Source organism: Malus sylvestris, chromosome 11, assembly GCF_916048215.2.
Source record: "Malus sylvestris chromosome 11, drMalSylv7.2, whole genome shotgun sequence".
In the NCBI taxonomy this organism is placed as follows: Eukaryota; Viridiplantae; Streptophyta; class Magnoliopsida; order Rosales; family Rosaceae; genus Malus; species Malus sylvestris.
In genome coordinates, this window is record NC_062270.1 from 13008602 (window position 1) to 13029958 (window position 21357).

A 21357-nucleotide genomic window follows, 5' to 3' on the forward strand; every position below is an offset into this window, starting at 1 on the left:
TAAAAGAGAAAATTTAAATATGCTAAACTTTATTGGCCACAAAACTAAACCTTATTTATTGCAGGGCCACGAGAATAAGTGCTCGTCATCAATTTGGTTCGCAACAACCAATTCAACAATGAAAATTTATAACTGTGGTAACCAAACCAATCGAAATTATAATTACAAACTTCCCCATCAAATCTAGCTATAATCATCAGTGGCTAAGGAATTATCACAATGTCAAACCAAACCACTAAAGGTGACATTAGCAAAAATTCCAACAAAAATCATTGTCACTATAATAGAATAAAGATCCGAAATTTTTTGTTACCATGGAATGAAATCAAAATCTCATTTCTTGATTTCCTTTGTTTCCACAATTTACTTAATTACTCAAGGCAAAATTTAAAACCTTATCTTTTCTTTTCTTTCTTTTCCTTCCCGTTGTTTTATAAATGGCATGGGAACCAAATATATATTTGTTCTTGAACTCTTTCTAGGAGGGCCACCCACACGAGAGCATGAACTAGACAGAGAGCTCCAAAAGCTATTCAAGGACAACTAAACGCCCTAATTATAAAGAAACCAAAGCTTGAAATTAAACATGCATCGATCAATCAATGATATTGGTTGAACTTGAGAATATGTTCATCTATTGTATTTGAACTTAAGGCATCCATAATCACACACACATGGCATGCGTTTTAATATTAACCATATGTGCAGATAATACGAAATATTTCTCTAACAAAATTCAAACAATGCACATATAGGCACAATCATATTGATTATAGCCAATATTCTTCTTTTAAACTAATAGTGGTCCAATTGTTTTCTCTCACATTGACAAAATCAAATGTCAAATTCCAAGTCATGACTATCGTAGCTAACAAAATATCAAAATTTCACCCATAATTCGTTAATGGCAAACTAAACCAACAATTTATATTAAAAACTTTTCTAGTCAATTATTTTCATCCAACGAAAAAAAACACTCAACTGGGAAATCATATCTATTAAACGAACTCAAAATTTCATTTCATAATTTCATTCATGTCTACCCACCATTCTAAATATAATGGGCAAACCACAACCACTGTTTATAATTTCATTCCCATTCAGTAAATTACCACATCATCCATAAATATTTAAAATTTCCAACCATAATTAGTGTTGGCCATAAGATTTTAAAATTCCTAACCATACTTATCATTGTCAAAACAATGATTCCACCACCATTTCTTTTTACCCCAATCAGTGACTATGAGTCTGGAAAAGATTGTAATATACCTGGCCAATACACCTTTTTTTCTTCTACTATTCCTCCGTTCACGCAGCCCACACAAAGGAGCTTAATTCATTCTCACAGCCCACATAAGGAGCTTTTCTTCAGGAAACATTGGGTCTTTGTGACACACCACGACCCGCGATGTCCACTAGGACTTCGAATCAAGCTGTGCTGACTGACGCCTGGAAGGTGACGAAGCCATAAAGTATGATGATGTGGAAAAATGTGAATAAATTTAAACCTAAGAGTGCCTAAAAACCAGAGTGTGCTGGTGAGCGGAATGAACCCACTTCACACGTGACATTAAAGCATAAGTAAGTACAGTAGAGTGGATTAAGAATCATACCCTCGCAAAAAATCTCAGATACTAAGATTTGCCATGAATCCTTGACGATAAGAAAGCTTATCTAATAAAACCTAGAGGTTGAAAATAAGACAAGGGTGAGTAGCCCTAGAAGTAAAATTTTTAATAGAAGCCTTCTAAAACGATATAACCGCTCGATGCATCACCTGTATAGTTTACAGAAAATCATATCACGTATCAATGTGAAATAAAAAATATATCAACAGTAATTCCATAAATATACCAAGACATAACAACTCATCAATAATATAAATAATCATGTGCTCAATAATCTATATTAGCACATAAATCGAAGTCACCTATAGTGACCTGTACGACTTATCCATATCTCATCAATCAATGCTAGTTCATAAGTTGGAGTCACCTATAGTGACCTGTACGACTTATCCATATCTCATCAATCAATGCTAGCTCATAAGTCGGAGTCATTAGCTCATAAGTCGAAGTCACCTATAGTGACCTGTACGACTTATCCATATCTCATCAAACAATGCTAGCTCATAAGTCGAAGTCACCTGTAGTGACTTGTATGACTTATCCATATCTCATCAAACAATGCTAACTCATAAGTCGGAGTCACCTATAATGACCTGTACGACTGAACCTATAGCTCATCATATATCCCTGCACACGAGTCAGAACCACCTCTAGTGGTGTGTATGATAGGCTGGGTGTAAATAATTACGTTCAAGTGCTACAATCATGTGAAGGCTGTGCAAAGTATCGCAAGTCACCTATGAGTCGGAACCACCTAATGTGGTATGTACGATATGCTGGCACCTACCTTGAATCCAAGGTGAGCCTGTGGTGCGGGAGGTGAACGATCAGGTGAAGGCTAGGCCCTGGCCATGGGCCGGAGCACTAACATCGGGGTGCAGGTTTATGAGCTCTAATTGCATCTATTATAACATGTACGACTCATGAGCAACTTGTACGCCAGTGTTGGAGTGGCCTATCATTGCAACCTGTACAACAAGGTCAGATTTGCCTAAAACGTACATGTAGTCATGCCATAACTCCATCATTTCAACTAATGCCATAAACTCACCTGAACTTACCTGGGTGTCCTGTGTTCACCTTTGCACTTCAAATCGTTCAAAAAAATTACGAGCAGGTAATATACATAACCATGATGCAATCTAATACTCAACCATGTCATATCATTTTCAATTATATACATACATACATACATATATATATATATATAATATGGTATAAAATGCATAAGCTGTAACGCCCTACTCCCGAACTATTTATTTTCGGAAATAATTATTGGTGACAAGCTCAACTAAACACTAATTTAACTATCAATACTTACGATTCTTTACTTCAATTTCTCGATCCTTCACACAATGATTTATGACCAACATCCCATCACTAAATCATAAGCTTAAATCTCACATTTTCCACCAATGTCCCTCACATTTCACAATTTCCCAAACAAGGCTATTGTCTCAATTATTTGGTCTCATTTATGGTATGGCTGCATCTAACGTCTTACGTACCCTAAACAGGGATCAAGCCATTCGTAGTTCACATTAGTACTTCAAAGCATTCACAGTAATTATATGCAATAATCAATTTATAACCGTTTGTGGAATTATCAATCCTATATCTATATATATGTATATATACGATAGAAAGGAAAAGACCCACTCACTTGAGGTCTGCGCTACGACTTCCTAGCACGCATATCAAGACATCACAAACCATCGTCGCCTAGAACAATTATCAAATCACATCTCAGAGTTCTTACCGATAGAATACATAATTTACATAAAACATCCCTACGTAATTCAATTCAGAAGATCTGCATCACGGATTTCCGATTCGTTACTTCCAATGATCAACATTATGTTTCTATAACAACGTCCTAAGGTTTCATTATGATCCAACGGTCGGATCTCCGCCAATTTCCAAAACCAAGTAGTGGTCAACATTTTATTTTATGAACTTACAAATCCAATTCGGGAAGATCCGTACGTCGGATTCCCGATCTGTAAGTTTCTATGGTTCTCAAATATTACGTACTATAATGAAATAAAGTTTGGTGACAATCTAATGGTTAGATCGTCAGTTGCTATAATCTTCAAGTGGTGGACCTTAATGAAACTAGGTTCAATTGACTGAAATTTCATCAATTGGACTTCACATATGGAATTTGAGTATCAAATTTAACTTAGGAATGTCAAGGGGTACCTCGGCCCACGCGCCGCCTCGACTTGCTGGAAAATTCAACTATTTCTAAAAATTACCAAATTTTACAAGAATGAAGATCTCAAAGAGAGGAACAACTTTCATACCTGCCACAAAGTCCAAAAGTGGACAGAAGGTGGTCAAATTTTCCCACAAAGCCGGCGGGTGCCTAAAGCTTCCCGGCGTCGATTCGTCATCTATGGTGGTCCAACAAGGTCAAGATTGGTTGGGATTTTCTTCTGGGATGATGGGCTACAAAGCCCAAGTGGTGGCATTGGCCATTGCTTTGCCGATTCGCCGGAAAAATGAAAATGGTGGTTGGAGCACATTTTTGACGCGTCGGATTTCGAGGCTTTGCCCCGCCACATATGGTGGTTAATAAAGGTGGTTCTTGGTTGCGTTTTGTAGAAGGGAATGAGAGCTTCAAGGTGGAGGTGATGGCATCGAAAAACTCCACCGGAGTTGGTCGGAATCGGCCTTGGAAAATGGAAGGTCAAATTGGGTTGTGTGGGTCGACGGGAAGCTGAGCTTCCCTCATTTTTTTATTATTATTTTTTTCTTCTTCTTCTTCCCTCATTTCTCATTTGTTGTTTGGTCCTTAGATCCCTTTTATTTGATTGGTCCCTTGTACTCTAATCTAATTGGTCCTCATCCCACAAGGTGGGAATTCAAATAATTTATAACTAAACTTTGAATAACCAAAATCAAATGTCCGTAACTATACCGTTATAATTTGGACTCGCAAACGGCTTTCACCTATGCGTTCGTACCAACGAGTACTACGAGCTAAAAGAATAAGTCATACGCCTCTCTAACCGATGGTCAACGAAAGTCAAAGTCCTTACCTCTAGGGCATTTTCGTAAATTCATGCTTTTAAAATTAATAAAAATGTAAAATTTGGGACGGGTTGTCACACTTTGTGCCCATTTAACCACTTTCTACATTCCATGGGTCATTTCGCCCAAATCCACATCCACGGGCATTTTTCGCCCAATTCATACATCCACCGGTCTTTTTGCCCAAATCACACATCCTCGGGCTCTTTTTGCCCATATAACACATCCTCCCTTTCCACGGGCCTTTTTTGCTGAAATTCACATCCACGACATTTTCTACCCAAATCAATATTTCTCACTGGCACAGGTATAATATAATTCTTCCTTCTACTTGTCACCATTCCACCATCATTTTAACGTTCAAATTTTTTTTCTTTCATAATACATAACATAAAGTCAATCCAATTCACTTCACTTCATGATGATTCTCAATATATATATATATATATATATATATATAGAGAGAGAGAGAGAGAGAGAGAGAGAGAGAGAGAGAGAGAGAGAGCTTAAGGGGAGGGATCCCCATTTTTTTAAAAAAATGGGGATTAGGTGTGGGGCCCACTTCACATCAAATTTTAACGATCCGAACCGTCTATTTTGTTAGTCTCGATTCATAAATCATCCTTGTAAAAATTCAATTCAATCCGAAACCATTTGCCTATTTAATTATCAATATCAAATTTCATATTTTCTTATATAACAAAGTATTCGTTCATTTCCTTGAACCCAATTAAATGTCTTAAACATTTCCAATTTAGCTAATATTTTGCAAGGATGATCTATGAATCGAGACTAACAAAATAGACTGTTCGGATCGTTTAAATTAGATGTGAAGTGGGTCCCACACCTAATCCCCATTTTTTTCAAAAAATGGGGATCCCTCCCCTTAAGCTCTCTGTATATATATATATATATATATATATATATATATATATATATATTTCATGTAACTTTCTCATTACTCAAAGAACTTAGAAATAACGCATTATAAACGCAAATCACAATTCCCATTAACAAAACTTTCATAATTACCAAGGAAATTGCACCACAATCATAATACAATTGATATATGTAACACACACACACACACACACACACATATATATATATATGACATGAATGTCACTTTAATCACAAAAATTGTGAATTAATGCAACCACCATGCATAACATAATCCACACCAATAGGAATTCATGAATATTGCATATTGGAGAGTAAGATCATTTGCTCTGATACCATTTGTAACACCCCGCCCCCGAAATATATGTTTTTGGGAGTTAATTATAGTAGGCCCAACTTACCATCATAGTTAATTTATTTCCATTAATCACATTCCTCTAAGTCAATAATTAGAATTCTTACAATCTATCCATATTTTCTTAAATGTCAAAGCATATCTATAAATTAACATTTGAATTCACTATCATTAGTTATCATTCTCCAAATAATTTCCTTCATCCCATGTAATCCAGAACCATTAATCATTTACCAAAACATACAATTTCACTTCCAATTTAGAACATTTTCCTTCTCTTAGATCAAAGTTCCATCTAAATATTAATTCTCAATTATTTAATCTCACTTGTTGTATGGCTATATCTAACAACTCATTAGACTGCCTAAGTACCCTAAACAGGGATCAAGCCATTTGTAATTCACATTTCCAAAATTTAAACCAAATTCGAATATATTCATTTAATCCAACATATACCACAATTGTATTAATATTCAAACCACATCAGTTAGGTCTCAAAAGCATAATTAGAATAACGAAATTCGCATAAAAACACAATATCAGCTCCCTAGCCGTGCGCTGCCGCGGGTGGCGATCCGCCGCCCACGTTCGCCGGAAATTCAACTATTCCTAAAAATTTCCAAAAATTACAGAAATGAAGATCTCAAATAGTAAAGCAAACTTTATACCTGCGACCAAGTCCAATTTAGTCTGAAAAGGCTTCAATTTGCCTCGAACTTGTCAGAAACCTTATAAATGGGTGGCCTCAAACGTCACCTTTGGTGCTCCGCCGCCCCTACCATTGTTTGGGACCTCAAGGGGGGTCTAATTGTGGTGGAGATGAATGTAGTTTGCTTCAGATTTAGTTGATTCGAACACACACCTGCCGCACCGCACCGCACCGTGCGGTTTCTCCCGATTTAAAGTCCAAATCCCTATATTTTTGAGATGTAATAGGAAGAGGGAAGGTCGCGGAGGGGTTTCCATGTGGTTGTTTGATGTAATTCACTGGAAAAAGGGGTGAAAACCCGTCGGAAATTATGTATTGGCGCCGATCGGGTCGGGTCACCAAGACCCGGGTCCCGATCCTCTAGTTCTCTTTTCTCTCCTTTCTCCTCCCGGTTCTCTATTCCCATTGGTCACCCTCCTCCAATTCCTTCCTCCTTTTCCTTATTTCTATTCTTTTCTTTTAATCACAACCATCCATCATTTATTTTTCTCTTCAATCACAGCCATACACGTGGCACAACTTATGGCTCCAAATTTCTGGAGCCTTCTAAATAGAAATAAAATTACCAAAATAGCCCTGATTTTAAACGTTAATAACGCTTTTGTTATAACTCCGTTTCATGAATGGTTTGCGCCTACGCGTTTGTGAGATCGGGCTCTATTCAAAGATATAAATTGTGACCTCAAAAGGTCTACGGATTTTAAATAATTAATTCCCAAATTCCAAACTTCATAACAAGTTTAATTTAAGATTAAACTCAATAAATTAATATAAATTCTTGATTCTTTCCACTCCTAATGATGAATATGTAATTCATGTATTTAAAATTTTCAGGGTGTTACATAAAGGAGGGTGAACAACAGGGAAAGAAGGGGAGAAAGAAAAGAATCAGAGGGTAGAAGAAAGGAGGAGGGGGAGGAGTATGGGCACAGAGCTGGCGCCGACCCCAAGCCGGAGTAAGGAGCCGACGAGAAGAAGGGTTTCAAAGCTTTAGTGCTTTTTGGGGGAGAGAAGAGGGCATAGCTCGACTGGTGACTGTTATTTTTTATTTTTATTTTATTTTATTTTTATTTTTAACCAAAGATCTAAGTGTTAGAAGATCCGGAGTACGGAGCACCATAGAAAATCCATAATACTTAGGGAGCTTTACATCCAAAATCTTCATCTATCAACAATTTATCAATGAACTCTTCATAATCCATAGTTTAGGGTTTATAAACCCAAGCAAAATAAAAAAAAAAAAAGTTTCTTAAACCCCAAATCTCAAACATCGACCCATAAAGACTATGGGTTTTCTCATTAAAAGGGAATTGTTATTGGCACTTCAAAAATCTCGTTTTACACTCCAAATTTTTTATAATTAGTAAGTACAATACAGTTATGAGGATTGTAAAATGAGATTTTTGGAGTGCTAATAGCAATTCCTGTTAAGTACTAGTTTAATGTTTGGCTTCCCTTGTCAAAATTTGTAAATACTATCATACATGCTCATAATTTAAAGTTAGGGTACAATGTTGATCTGAGATTACTATTGGGATTGAACTTGTTAAAGAACTGGCCATCCGGCCATCATCATTAGAAAAGGTTTGATTCATGCATGTGCATATGCATATCAAGCTTTTTTTTTTTTTTTTTTTTTTTTCAGATTTCTTTTGTTTAGTGTACTTGTCTAGTCAGAAATTCATTCTACTGTCCAGCTGTTTAGGCATGCAAATTAAGATAGTCCACATGAGCCATCTGACACATTTTTCCGTACGTGGATTTCTCACCCTTGATTTGAAAAAGTTTCTTTGGACACGTGTCTCCTTGTTCATCTTGTTTGAAACATTCAGCTATCCCATTAAAAGAGGTTCTAAGGGTTCATTTGTCTCTTGGCTAGGTTATTCACATTTCAAGAGAAGGAGTGCTTTTAGCCTAGAGCTACCTCTTAAGCTTCCAAACCGAAACCTTAGCGACAAAACCATCTCATGCACAAACACCCAGTCACTGCATATTAGGGTTGCATTGTTTTCATGGTTTTACATAATTAAGTTGTTGGTCTATACCTTAAGTTTCATATCCTTCATAAACCAATTTTTTGAATTCATGTTAGGTTCTTCTTCAATTGTTTGACTGGAGAACCTAACTGGTCGTTTGAGTTCTCATTTCATAAGCATATCATAACATCATATTATTGATCGTGTTGATCTCGGTGCCACAAGATGAAGAGCTCAAGAGGAGCTGTCATCTCTTGAAGACCAAATGAGTTCATCTTGAATAAGACAAGGATATACAAAGGTAAAGCTGCTCCGTAGACTGAGCTTTAGGAATTGAGCTTGTGTGGTCTTTGTAAAAACTTTGTTTACAGACTTCCCGGTTTTTTAACCCAGATGTGGATTTTTTCCGGCCAAAACCTTTCTTGTGTTCAATACTTTACAAAACATCCTTTATGACCAAATAACCATTGTTAATGGTAAACATTGTAGGGTTTGCTAGTATTGACATTTTGTTAACCAAGTAAACATAACTCAAGAATTAAGGTTAAAACATAACTGAAGATCACACTGCGTTATTTTAGCATTATAAGTTTGCTTGGTTTATATGCTTGTCAGCACCTAACAATCTGTACTCAGTTGACTAATACGTTTGACTAGTCAATATAGTTAGTTTCAAAGTTTTTATTTCACTCTAAAAATTAGGTTTTTTTTTGTTGTTGAAAGGAATCGATAGTATTTTCATTAATAAAGACGACAAAACAAGGTCAAACAGAAACCATATTACAGATAGCAACGATCACCCAAGAGGGCATCCAAAATCAGATTGGGAAGGGACCCCAACCATTTACAAAAAGTACTAGAACCAAGGCCACATCTAGCGAGACGATGCGCAACACTGTTGGCTTGATGACGAATATGGGTACAGTAACTTTAGTGAGAGAACAGTGCTTTGTGTCCTTTATAACTTGCCAATCAGAGATAAATTAACCATAGATCTTTCTGTGCTCCTACAACCTGAAGCAAATCAAGCCCAACAACCAAATTTTGGAATCCCCTAGTCTTTGGCCAGGCCCAACACCCCCCCCCCCCCCCCCCTCCTCCTCCCTTCCTTCATCGCCATGGCCTCTGCTGAGTTCTAAGAGTTTAATTACTAGTAAGAACAACTTGAAACGTCCCCACATTTTGCCCATGCAGCTTGAGCACCAAATGAAGTGGTAGTGTATTTTGAGTTTCTAAATTAAATAGTCAAAGTATCTTGTTAGATATTTAAAGTAACAACATGCGAATAATGTTATTGGTGATAAAAATATTGGCTCCATACTTGTCAGGACATAAATATTATCTTTTAAAATGTTCATACTTGAAACGAATCAAATACAAAGTTTTGATGGATGAGATCATACCAACTCATAAGCACTAGATCCCATCAGATTTTGAAAATAAACGAGTTTAGACTAAAGTAGTACTAGGATGAATGAACTCTTGGAAAATCTTTGCATCCCCCTCTTTATTTTATGTTTTCTCACCAAAATAAATTATACAGTCTTGCCTACAAATAAGCTATAAATTGATTTTGTGAATCCATGGTATCTTTCTTTGTTTAACTTCCATGGCACGACCGCAAGCAAGGTTTGCCTTCTTTAATTTCATCATTTTTTTTTTCCGATGAAGACTTCAGGATCAATACGTGGGGCATCTTTCTTCGGGACATCTACAACAACCAGTAAACATATTCATCCAATAAATAAACAATTTAAAATACTAAAAACTGCATCGTATAGACAACATATTATCTTCCGTAACTAAAATTGATATAACAAAAAAATAAAAAGTGAAATAAAATGAGTAATTATATTTCTAGATATACTGCGTTTGTATTGAACCCTACCTATACTGTGGCTGTGGTAAGAATTTCCAACTTACTAAGTTATGAGTATCTGGTGTTAAGATTTTACAAACAAACATTACTAATTTAAATTTTATTAAGGAGAGGGGGAGAATTTCATTCCCAAAAACAGTATATTGAAGAAGAATGGCTATCAATTAGAGCATGTTCCAAGTCGTTATAAAAATATAATAACAGTTAATTTATAAAGATTAATATATACAAATTTACTCTAATATAAATTCCACACCATAACTTAACAGAAGAGGTGTTGTAGACTTTTTTCTAGATATATTTGAAGTTCTTGTTTTTTTTTTTATCTGTAGTAACTGTTGCATTTTCACAGACAAATATATATATATATATTGTATGCATAGGGTCAGGATCTGGAGACACATAAATTTTGACATACTTTCATAAGGCTCACTCCATAATGTATTTCAACGATCCAACCGTCTATCTTTTAGATCTTTCATCGAATATATCTTTAGAAAAAATTACTCAAATATGGAATTATATGATTGCTGGATTAATCATCTATCTTTACAGAATCGTATTCATTCATTTTTTTCCCTACAAATGAATGTTTTAATGGTTATGGATTTGTCTATTTAAAAAAAAAAAAGATCTATGAATAATAGATTGAAATATAAATTGTTCCAATCATTAAAAAGATTTATGATACATAAATCACAAGAAGGTGTCAAAATGTATGTAAAAAAAATTGTGTGTCCCCCTGCTAACCTATATATGTAGTTATCCAAAAAATGGGGCACTAAAGAGTGTAGTGCTCACTTACATTGTCTAGCGAAGTACAATGCCTGATATTCAGGTTTCTCCCATGGTTTTGGAAAGAACTACCTTCGAAATTTTTCATTTAGTTCAGAAGCTTTTTTTGGAGCATTTTGTGCCATCTCAACAGCTTTCTTTGGAGCATTTTGCGCCATCTCAACAGCTCCCTTCTGAACATTTTGCGCCATATTAATTGCTCCCTTTTGAATCTGGTTAACCATCCCGTCTGTGTTTTCTTTGCTCGTTGCTGCTGTTGCCACTAATTATATAAGTCACAATTAATTCATAAAAAGCAAGAATTGTCACTTACCACTACGTTGATGTTCTAGTGATATTATCTTGTACTTGTAAGCGGTGTTTTTTAAATTCGACTCCCTTGAAAGACGAATTGGATATCAAATTAATTATTATAGTTGATTCATTGTATGACTTAGTACAAATCACGTAACCCTTGTGTAAGTGTATCGATGTGTGTGTATATATACTTACATGATACAACAGACTATTTCGAAGCCTAGAAAGTATTGCATAGGAAGAAGTAGTAGAATAACCTGATGAAGTGGTTTTTATTTTGGTCGAACCACCTGAGGTGCTCGGTATAGAAGTCCACAATCCTTTGCTGGCGGAGGAGCCTGTTTTTCCTACCTCCTTTGGGCTAGTCTCTTCAAAACATGAGGGGACAAACAAAGTCGGTAAAATTCAACAGCTATGAAATCATTTGATAACCATTTCGTTTACACTTTTGGTTTTTACCTTTTTGTTACAAAAGTCTCTTCAAGAAATTAAATTTAAACACGACGATATTCCTAATTTCTTCAAGCTACTTAGTGTAGAATTTCTGATGAGGGCCTCTCTCTTCCCGCTATTGTCATCCCCAAAATTGGATTTGGGCATCCCGATAATAGTTCAGTGCTCTCAGTTGTTGTCACTGATAATATGTCGATATGAAACAAGTGACTTGAAGAAATTAAGAATCCCCCTTTCCGTAGTTAAAATGAATTAGTGCAAATTATCCTTATACAATAAAATAATATGTCGATATAAAATGGTCGAAGATCGAGCATTTAAACGCAGAAACCAATGACCTTTTGAGTTACAAACTTATAATATTCCAACATTTTCATAGCATAGCATTATTTATATCAAACATTCAACCTATAAAATGCAGACAAACAAATCATGTATGGACAATTCCTTGTAGTTTCGTTTTATTTGGTTTGATTTCTAATCCGGGTCATTGTTTATTCTTCAGAGGAGAATATTCAAATATTAAATATAGGGATGTACTATCCACACATCCCATTTTACTTCTCACACACCCCTTGATAATTTATGTCCGTTGATATTCTTCAATTCATCTGATCCGACGGCCGAAATTTAAAAAGGTGTGTGAGAAGTAAAATGGGATGTATAGATATCACACCTCTAAATATATCTCTGTCCAATTTGGGGGAGGAGGATCCTCTCCGGATCCACTTCATTAATCCATATGATTGATCTCCTATTATAATCCCAATATAGTCTAGTTATCAAATTATAAGTGGTAAAAACTAATTTATACACTACGTTGAATTTCGTATATATTCGGACAAGTAATCGTCTTCTCTAAACCAATTTAAATTCAAACATTTGGCCAAAATACTCCTAGCTAGACTTATACTCTAACAAATAGAAAAGAGGTAATTTAGGTTGTTAAGTTCAATGAAAATACCTGCAACACGATTAATGAGTCTGCCAAGCATGGTAGGGGTGCCTGAGGCAATTGCGCCGTTTGGGAACTCCACACGCAACCTGTTCGGGTCCTCCTTCTGGTTCTGATTACCCTGCATTATTAATCATATCACAAACAACTCACACAAGCGCAAAGAAATTAAAGACAGATCTCAAGGTTATAGATGTGGCTGAGTTGATTGACGTACGTTTCCCATTGCGATTTTTCTTTCTTTTTTCTTCTTCTTTTCTCGTCACTGGGAGATGATTAGTGGAAAATGAGGAGAGACATGACCTGTATTTAAAGAAATCTGAGAGCGATTCAGTTTTGATTTATTAATTAACGTCTACACTTGGATCGCATTAGCAAAGAGTGGGTCTTTATTTATTTTGTTCAAGACTAGGTCTAAAGACTTGTGAAATATATAAGCATTATTTGTTAGCACTAACAAGAGTCTTTTTTTTATTGGAAAGACTCAGCACCACTGGTCTTTCTTTTTAAATTGATAAGGAGCGTTGACTCATTACACATTAGCGATAGTTGAGAAGCTTTTTAGCGTAATTGTCACACCATTATTTTCGTCCTAGTTACCTTAATTTGGTTTGTGGGGCCAGACTTTGCATCCTCCATTATTTTGGTGAAACTATAATTTTGTACTTGGATATCAACATGTTTTGAAATTGCAATTTGCCTCTTATATATATACTTTTGGTAAAGCTAGCTTTCTTTACGGATACATGCCACTATCTGTAGAAACTCAACAAGAAAAAAAAGATAAAAAAGGAAAAAAGGTAATCAAATTTGGAGTTCTATATGAAAATATACAACAAATGTGGAAATGTAAGCTTCCATTTATGTGAGCATCTAATATGTGTCGTTTAAATGAACTTGAATCTAATTATTTTGACAAAAAAAAAAAAAAGAATCTAGTTATTAGCCAATTCAAGTGAAGCAATTAAGGATCTAACTTGAACAAGCTGATGCTAAACTCAAAGGCATGCCATATTCTGTAGTGACTAAACAAGAGAAAAAGAAAAAAAAAGAAAAAAAAAAAAATCAGATTTTGAGTTATAAATGAAAAAAATATAACAAATCTGGAAATATAATGGTAATATTTTGCAAAACAGTTTATTGTTTTTCATATACAACTAGTGAAAAATGCGTTTGACATATTATTTTGTGACAATTAAGGAGCTAACTTGAATAACTCAAAGGCATGCTATAATCTGTACAAACTCGACAAGAATAAAAACGAGAAAAAGAAAAAATGGTAATCATAGTTTGAGAGGAAAACTAATGAAAAGGGCTTGAAAACTTTGAGTTTTAATGATAAGGATAAAATAAAGTTCCCTAGTTTGAGATGTAAATGAAAATGTATAGAGAAGATAACGAGAGTCTTTGTTTATGGAAAAGCTAACCACCGCGGTGATTGTTTATGGATGAGGAGCATTGACTTTTTAGAAATAATGTTAATATAATATTAGCATACAATTTCATTTCAATACGACATCTATATTATTATTCATGAGTGTTAATATGTTTATCCCATAGTTGTATATCTCCATCCACATAATGTTTATCCCATATAATGTGTAACTTTTATCTATTTATCTGTACTATTAGAAAGACAAAACCATACTTTGGGGTCACAAGGATATTTTTGTAATAGTCCTAAAGACGTGTGAAATAATATAAGCATTATTTGTAGGAATGAGGATCATCTCTGAATTCTTTAATCATATCCGTTCATCGTAAATCGTGTAATCAGTTTTCGTCAGATACTATTTGTGTTTAATTTTAAATAAAAATTTTAAAATAATTTTTGACCGCACGATGTACAATAAATAGATACAATTGAAGGATCCCCGAGATCCTCACAAAGAGGATCCAGAGAGGATCCTCAATCATTTGTTAGCACTAACAAGTGTCTTTGTTTATCAGAAAGACTTTAGGGTCATTGTTTAATTTAGGGTTGGTTCGGTATGGGATACCGAACCGAAAACCCCATCCCGATTCCCAAATCGAAGTTTTCAGGATTCCCAATTTCAAGACCGATCCCAAACCAAATTTTCAGGAATCCCGAAATAGTTTTGGGATTTCGGGACAAATCGGGAGTCGCGAAATAGTTTTGGGTTTTTGGGCTATTGGGCTGAATTTTCTTTACAGAGTTGGGGTATGAATCTGCAAGCTTTATCTAAATCCTATTAATAAAGCAAGATTGAGAAAGATAAGTAGCAGGACTGCAGGAGAAGAAAACGCAAGGAATTGTATGAATTTATAAGTTTATAACACAGTTGGATACAAGACTTTCCGAAGACCTAAATATCTAATTCAAGTTCACATCACTACTAGGTTCTATGCAATTTTTTTTTTCCAAACACGACCACACGAACAGGTACCATATGATGTTACTTGTTACCGCAATTTATAAGGCCAGAAGGGCGCAATTCCACCTTGTTCCAATTGTAAAGCTTGACAAATAATTCATACGAAAAGAGTTCATACTAAAACAAATACAGATAATCAATTCACAAATTATATTGCAGGTGGAATATTTTACACACGTTAATGTTCTGTATATTTTGGTGCAACTGCAGGTTGTGAAAATTTGCCAAAGATTAACACTTCAAAGATGAGAGTACATTTCCAAAAAATCTAAATTTAATGGATTAAACTAAAAATCAACCAACACTTTCCTTTTCCATTATGGAAATTGAATTACTTCAGAGATGAGAGTAAAAATACACCAATACTTTCCTTTTCCATTATGCAAAATTGCAAATTATGCAGATAATTGAATTACTTCAAAGATTAACACTTTAAAGATGAGAGTACATCTAAACTAAAAATCAATACAGAAATTGAATTACTTCAGACATCTAAACTAAAAATCAACCAAAACTTTTAATAAAATGAAGAACAATGCCTAATCTAAAACAATGCAAATTTTTAATAAAATCAAGAACAATGCCTAATCAAGACTAGATTTCACAAACCCTAATCTAGATTTCACAAATCCTAATATAAATTTCACAAACCCTAAATTAATTTCAAAATTTACTGATTTAGGGGATAATCGGTGTGCAGGGCAACATGGTCTGGATGAAGAAGTCGAAGGAGAGAGATCAGAGAGGTGAGCGGCGCCGGTGGCCATAGCTCTGCCTCAGTGCTGTGAAGGAAGGCTTCTCCACATAGTCAGGGTCTGAGAGATGAGAAGTCGAGAGATAAAGAGAGATCAGAGGGTCTGTGTGATATAGGTGTGGCCAGATTCTGAGGTGAGGTCGAGGAGGGTGGTGAGGTTGTTTAAGCGAGGTGAGGTCGAATCGAAGTCGAGAGATGAAGAGAGAGTGATTGAGTTGTGAGCTCTTTGGGGTTTTGATCCTTGTGTTGTATTCAACGGTTGAGATTAAATCTCAACCGAATCCTACAACTATTAAAATTCTGAATATATATTTAAAAATTAAATAATATAATTTTTTTATTTCGGTTCGGTTTGGGATTACCAAAATCCTGAAAACTTGAGATCAATTCCCATACCGAAATTTCGGGATCGGTTCAGTATTAGGTATCGATTTTTTTGGGATTTTTGATTTGGTATTTTTTCGGTTTGATTTTGAGAATTTTGTTATTTTTTTCCAGCCCTAGTTTAATTGATGAGAAGTGTTGACTCATTACTCATTAGCCATAATTGATAAGTTTTTTTAATGTATGTGTCACACCATGTAGTGGTTACCTTAATTTGGTTTATAGGGCCAAATTCAGACTTCGCGTCCTCTATTATTTTGGTGAAATTATAAATTTGGACTTGGATGTGATGGCGAACTTAGGTCACAGAAAAAATGATGCTCACTTGCGGGTCCATATAGAACAATGAGTGAAATGAGTTTGACATATTGTTTTGTAAAAATTAAGGAGCTTACTTGAATAAGCTAATGAGTCTCTAGTTCAACCTGTGACTAATGAGGAAATTCATGTGGCAGTGTTTCAAATGCATCCAGCGAAAGCTCCTGGACCTAATGGTATGTCTCTCGAATTTTATGAGAAGCACTTGAACGTAGTGGGGGAGGATGTGTGTAACGAAATTCGTTCTACGCTACACTTGGGGGTCATTGTTTATTCAATGTAGACAAACAGATCATGTATAGACAGTTCTGTTTGGGTTAATATTTGAATATTGGGCTTAATTGAAAGGAGGCCCAAAGACCCCAAAACAAGATGAATTTGCCTGAAGCCCAGCTATGAAGCTTGGAGCAAATTGAAGCCTTCTAATCTAAGGCATTGGTCACGTGCCTATGATTGAAGTGACAAGTGATAGAGACTAGTTGACAATCAGCCAAAAAACACTTTCTAGTGGCATTACAAGTAAAAAGTTGATGACTCACTACCCTTCAAAAGCTTTCGGGCAAGAGCTGAGCTAAAAGCAGTCGGGCCAAATTGCCTATAAAAGGGGAAGCAAGCATCTGAGACAAGGACACTCAACCAATCAAACAAAAAACATACAAACTTTGCTCTTAAGCCAGTTCGTGCCCAGACAAGCTGAAATCAACCTAGATTCAGTCCTTTTAGTAACAGTGTCCTTAGAAAAGCCATATTTTGTTTAGTGTAAAAGCTTTACTACCTTCTCTAATGTGGTAGTATCCATTCCTTTGTGTAAAACCTGTTTACCATCCATCCATTTTAGTGTACAACCTTTGTAAACTTAAAGAGAAGTGGTTGCAAGAAGTTCAACCTTGCCAGACAAGGTGAAATCTTGCCCGAATATCTTTGTTTGTCCTTTAAATTAGTAGATTTGTCAACTAAATGTACTTTTTAGCATGTATTCAAGTTATTTCCATTTATTTTCTACCTAAGAGTCCCATTTGCATCCAGATTTGGTTAACTTAATAAACCTGTTTTCATTAAGAACAATGTGGAATCAAGCAAATGGTTTAAAGGGCTCTGGACTCCTTTCATTCGAACATACGAGATCATGAACTAATAGTCCTTGTTTACCAGGCAAGAAAAAGAACTTAATGTAGACTTAACCCATTTGTGACAATCCTTTGATGACAAGAAGTTTGAATAACTTGGGGCACAAGTAATCGACTTAAACCAAATCTGTTATACATCTGTTATACTGAGATAACAGTGGCAAGCCGAGCTTTTTGTTAGTTTTGATTACGAGCCTTAAGGCCTACACCTAAAGCCCCACAAAGGCACCTCTTAAAACTAACTTTATATTCTTCTTGTAGTACACCAAACAGCAAAAAGCCAGCAGACACCAACACATTCACCCAAAGTGCCAACCTCGCAGGGGAGCTGTGCCAGGGCCGAAATCTCACATGAACAAGTTTCTTGTAGTTTCGTTTGATTTAGTTTATTTCTAATCGGGGTTCATTGTTTATTCGTAAGAGGAAAGGTCATTGTTCAGTGGTAAGCTAGGATATTAGCTCGGTTTCACATTCAACTGCCCCTAGAATAAAAAAAAAAAAAAAGCTCATCGAATTTTGAGCTACGAAATATGTAAGAATAATTTGACATGTATCAGCTGATGAAGAAACCATGAAGCCATAATCTTCAAAGTTAACGTTATCTTCTCAATCTGTGAGAACAGAGGGCATTTATATATATAGTTGTTGACCCTAAAAACTACCAAGCCTACGTGGTGCGCAGGTCGAGTAACTAATGAGCTAACTACGTCCTTCGGTTGATGTGGGGCGTGCCAACTCGTCGACCAAGCTCGGCCGAGGAGTAAAATGTGTTGATGTTGCGTTGAGCGTGCGGCTGACTTCTCGATCTTACGATTGCGGCCGAGGAAGGAACACTCTCAGCCTTTGGGGTTTAGAGCCTGAAGACAAGGTTGCTAGTTCTACGAAGTTAACAAATCTTCGGCGCCAGATTTGGTCACAGTGATTATATTTGTAAAGGTATAAGCACGCCAGATTGACACCAGAGTATAGGGGCACAGATACTTAAAACAGATAAATGTCTTGATGGTAAATGTGGTTTGGCCGTCAGAATGCCGAACTCTAAAGCTTACCTATGAGTATCCAATCATAAAACAACTCAACGTTCAATGTGTTGAGCCCTAGTAGATCGTAACACCTCACATCGTCGAAAAGGCTAATGAGATGACCTTTGCTAATAAAGACCTGAAAGTCTTTCTCGACCGAGACTTGGATAAATAACCAGTCGGCCTCGATGCAGTGCTGTTTATCCAAACTGAAGGTGTTTCGCGGTTGGCTGGTTCTACGGTGATAATGCTGTTTATCCAAACTGAAGGTATCACCGGTTGCCTTCACAGTGTTGTTTATCTAAATTGAAGATGTGTTGGCGGAAAAAGAAAATAAAAATCTTAAGGTTGTTGAGAGAGTTTGCGCAGGGTAATTTTGTGTGTTGAATTGAAGGGGGCTTGAATAATGCATTCCTCCCTTTATTTATAGTAGCAAACCTGCTTTTGATCGAATCAAACCTATAGGACTTTGAACTCGTATCCAATCTTATCTCGGTCAGTCCTACTCCTATTAGGACTTTGAACTCAACCCCTTATCAGGCCATATTCATTCCCAAATTTCAGCATCCTCATCCTGCTGAGACTCCTTGTTGTATCAAGATTCAACTACCCCTTCTTGATAGGACATGGCCGGCCCTTGAGCAACACTTCTGGGCCGAGAACAATTCTAAACTCGACCCAAACCAATATTTTGGGCCCAAACATTGCCCCATCGCTTCTGAGGTCATTGACCTACACTTCTTGGTTCGAGCCTCGGCCTTGAAGAAGCGAAACCAACATAAAACGAACATTGAACCCTTTTGGGAAATACCACCATGTGTATTTATGAGACATGATCCCACGATCTCGATTCTCCCAACCGTCCTGCCACATGTCGGTCCCTTGGTTAACCTAGCAGCCCTTAATCATGACCCTAAAAAATGTGCAACTGTCGAAACGTCTCTTTTACACTAAACCCGCCGCAACATGCAATCATGCATCCTCAAACCGTGAAAACCTCGATCTTTTTGCCTGGATTCTCTGAACGTCCACAATGATTAGCAACTTTCTAGCTCAATTGTATCCCTAATTTTAAAAATCAAACGTTTAACCTTCCTTGCAAAATGCCTATAAATACCTGAATCCTTTCTATTCGTACGTTACGCTTTCTAAAACCCTTAAAACATTCTTGCCATTTTGCTTTCAAAAACCCAGAAAACCCCAAGCTCTCAAACCAGAAATCCTCAAGTCTTCATCAATGGCCTTCTTTATCTCTAAGTTCTCCGACGAATGCAACAAGTGCAAGAACTTCATTGACCGAAGCGCCGTCAAAACTCTGCGCTTCGAGAGCGATTTAAGTGCCACTCATCAAATATTGCAACCACTTTTCAAGGATGCAGTGCCATCGTCCATCATAAATCTCTTCAAAGACCAATGCCTAACACCCTTGCTGCAAGGGTTTGATTGGTCGAAGTGGTGCCTCACGAAGCCTCAAAGAGCTTAGCCTTCAACCAATGCGACCTGGGCGACTTAGGTCGAACGGATGGAAAAGTTATTTGGCAAAGAATTGGAGGCTCTCAACATCCACTACGCCATTAAACTTCGACCATGGAGATTGCCATGGATAAATAACTCCTTATGGCAGCTCTGAGTTTTTGGTGCTCGGCCACCAACACCATGATCCTTCCTTTCGGCCCTATTATTCCACCATTATCGACATTTTAGCCTTCCTTGAGACCTCTCATTCGGGTATCCCAGTAGATGCTGCTCTTTTTGGGTGCCCCTTAAATCTCGATCTTAAAGTACTATTCGATGAACGGGCCGTTAAGACACTAAGCCAAGAAGGTTAAGAGCATTCAAAAGAAGAAGTTAAGAAGTTGCACAAGAACTTCTTCAACTACAACATCCTCATCCTTCATTTTGCTGGTTGAGGGGAGGAAAGTCTGCAGAAAAGAGAACATGAAGCCTTCCTATACTGGTACAACAAGTTTATTTATTGTACCAAGTCAAATAAATGCTTGGTTGAAAATATGCCAGTGGCTGAAGCCCTGACTAATGGTCACTCCTTGGCGCTCAATCCAGCTATCCTTGCCAACCTCCTATGCTGCCTGGCTGAGACGACCATCAACAAGATCGACCCGCACCAGAACGGACCTCCCTAGGTATTCCAACTTTGGCTGCAGGTCTATTTTTCCACATTTCGGCCAAAGATCCCCAATTTTCAGTCAATTGTAGCGCTCGGCCTTCAGTTGGCCTCTCTACCGGCGTTTCCTTACCAGGCAGTATAAGTCTTTAAATACTTCTTTGGCCTAGATGTTCTCAGACGATGAGTTTTTGATATGTCGTCGTCAAGAATACCCTCTTTCCCTCAGACTTTCATCATCAACATGG

The 21357-nt window shown here is 36.5% G+C and overlaps 1 pseudogene; it reads right to left on the reverse strand.

The window, feature by feature from the left end:
• Nucleotides 1–9926: 9926 nt before the first annotated feature.
• Nucleotides 9927–13366, reverse strand: LOC126590782 (uncharacterized; annotated as a pseudogene).
• Between the last annotated feature and the right edge of the window lie 7991 nt (nt 13367–21357).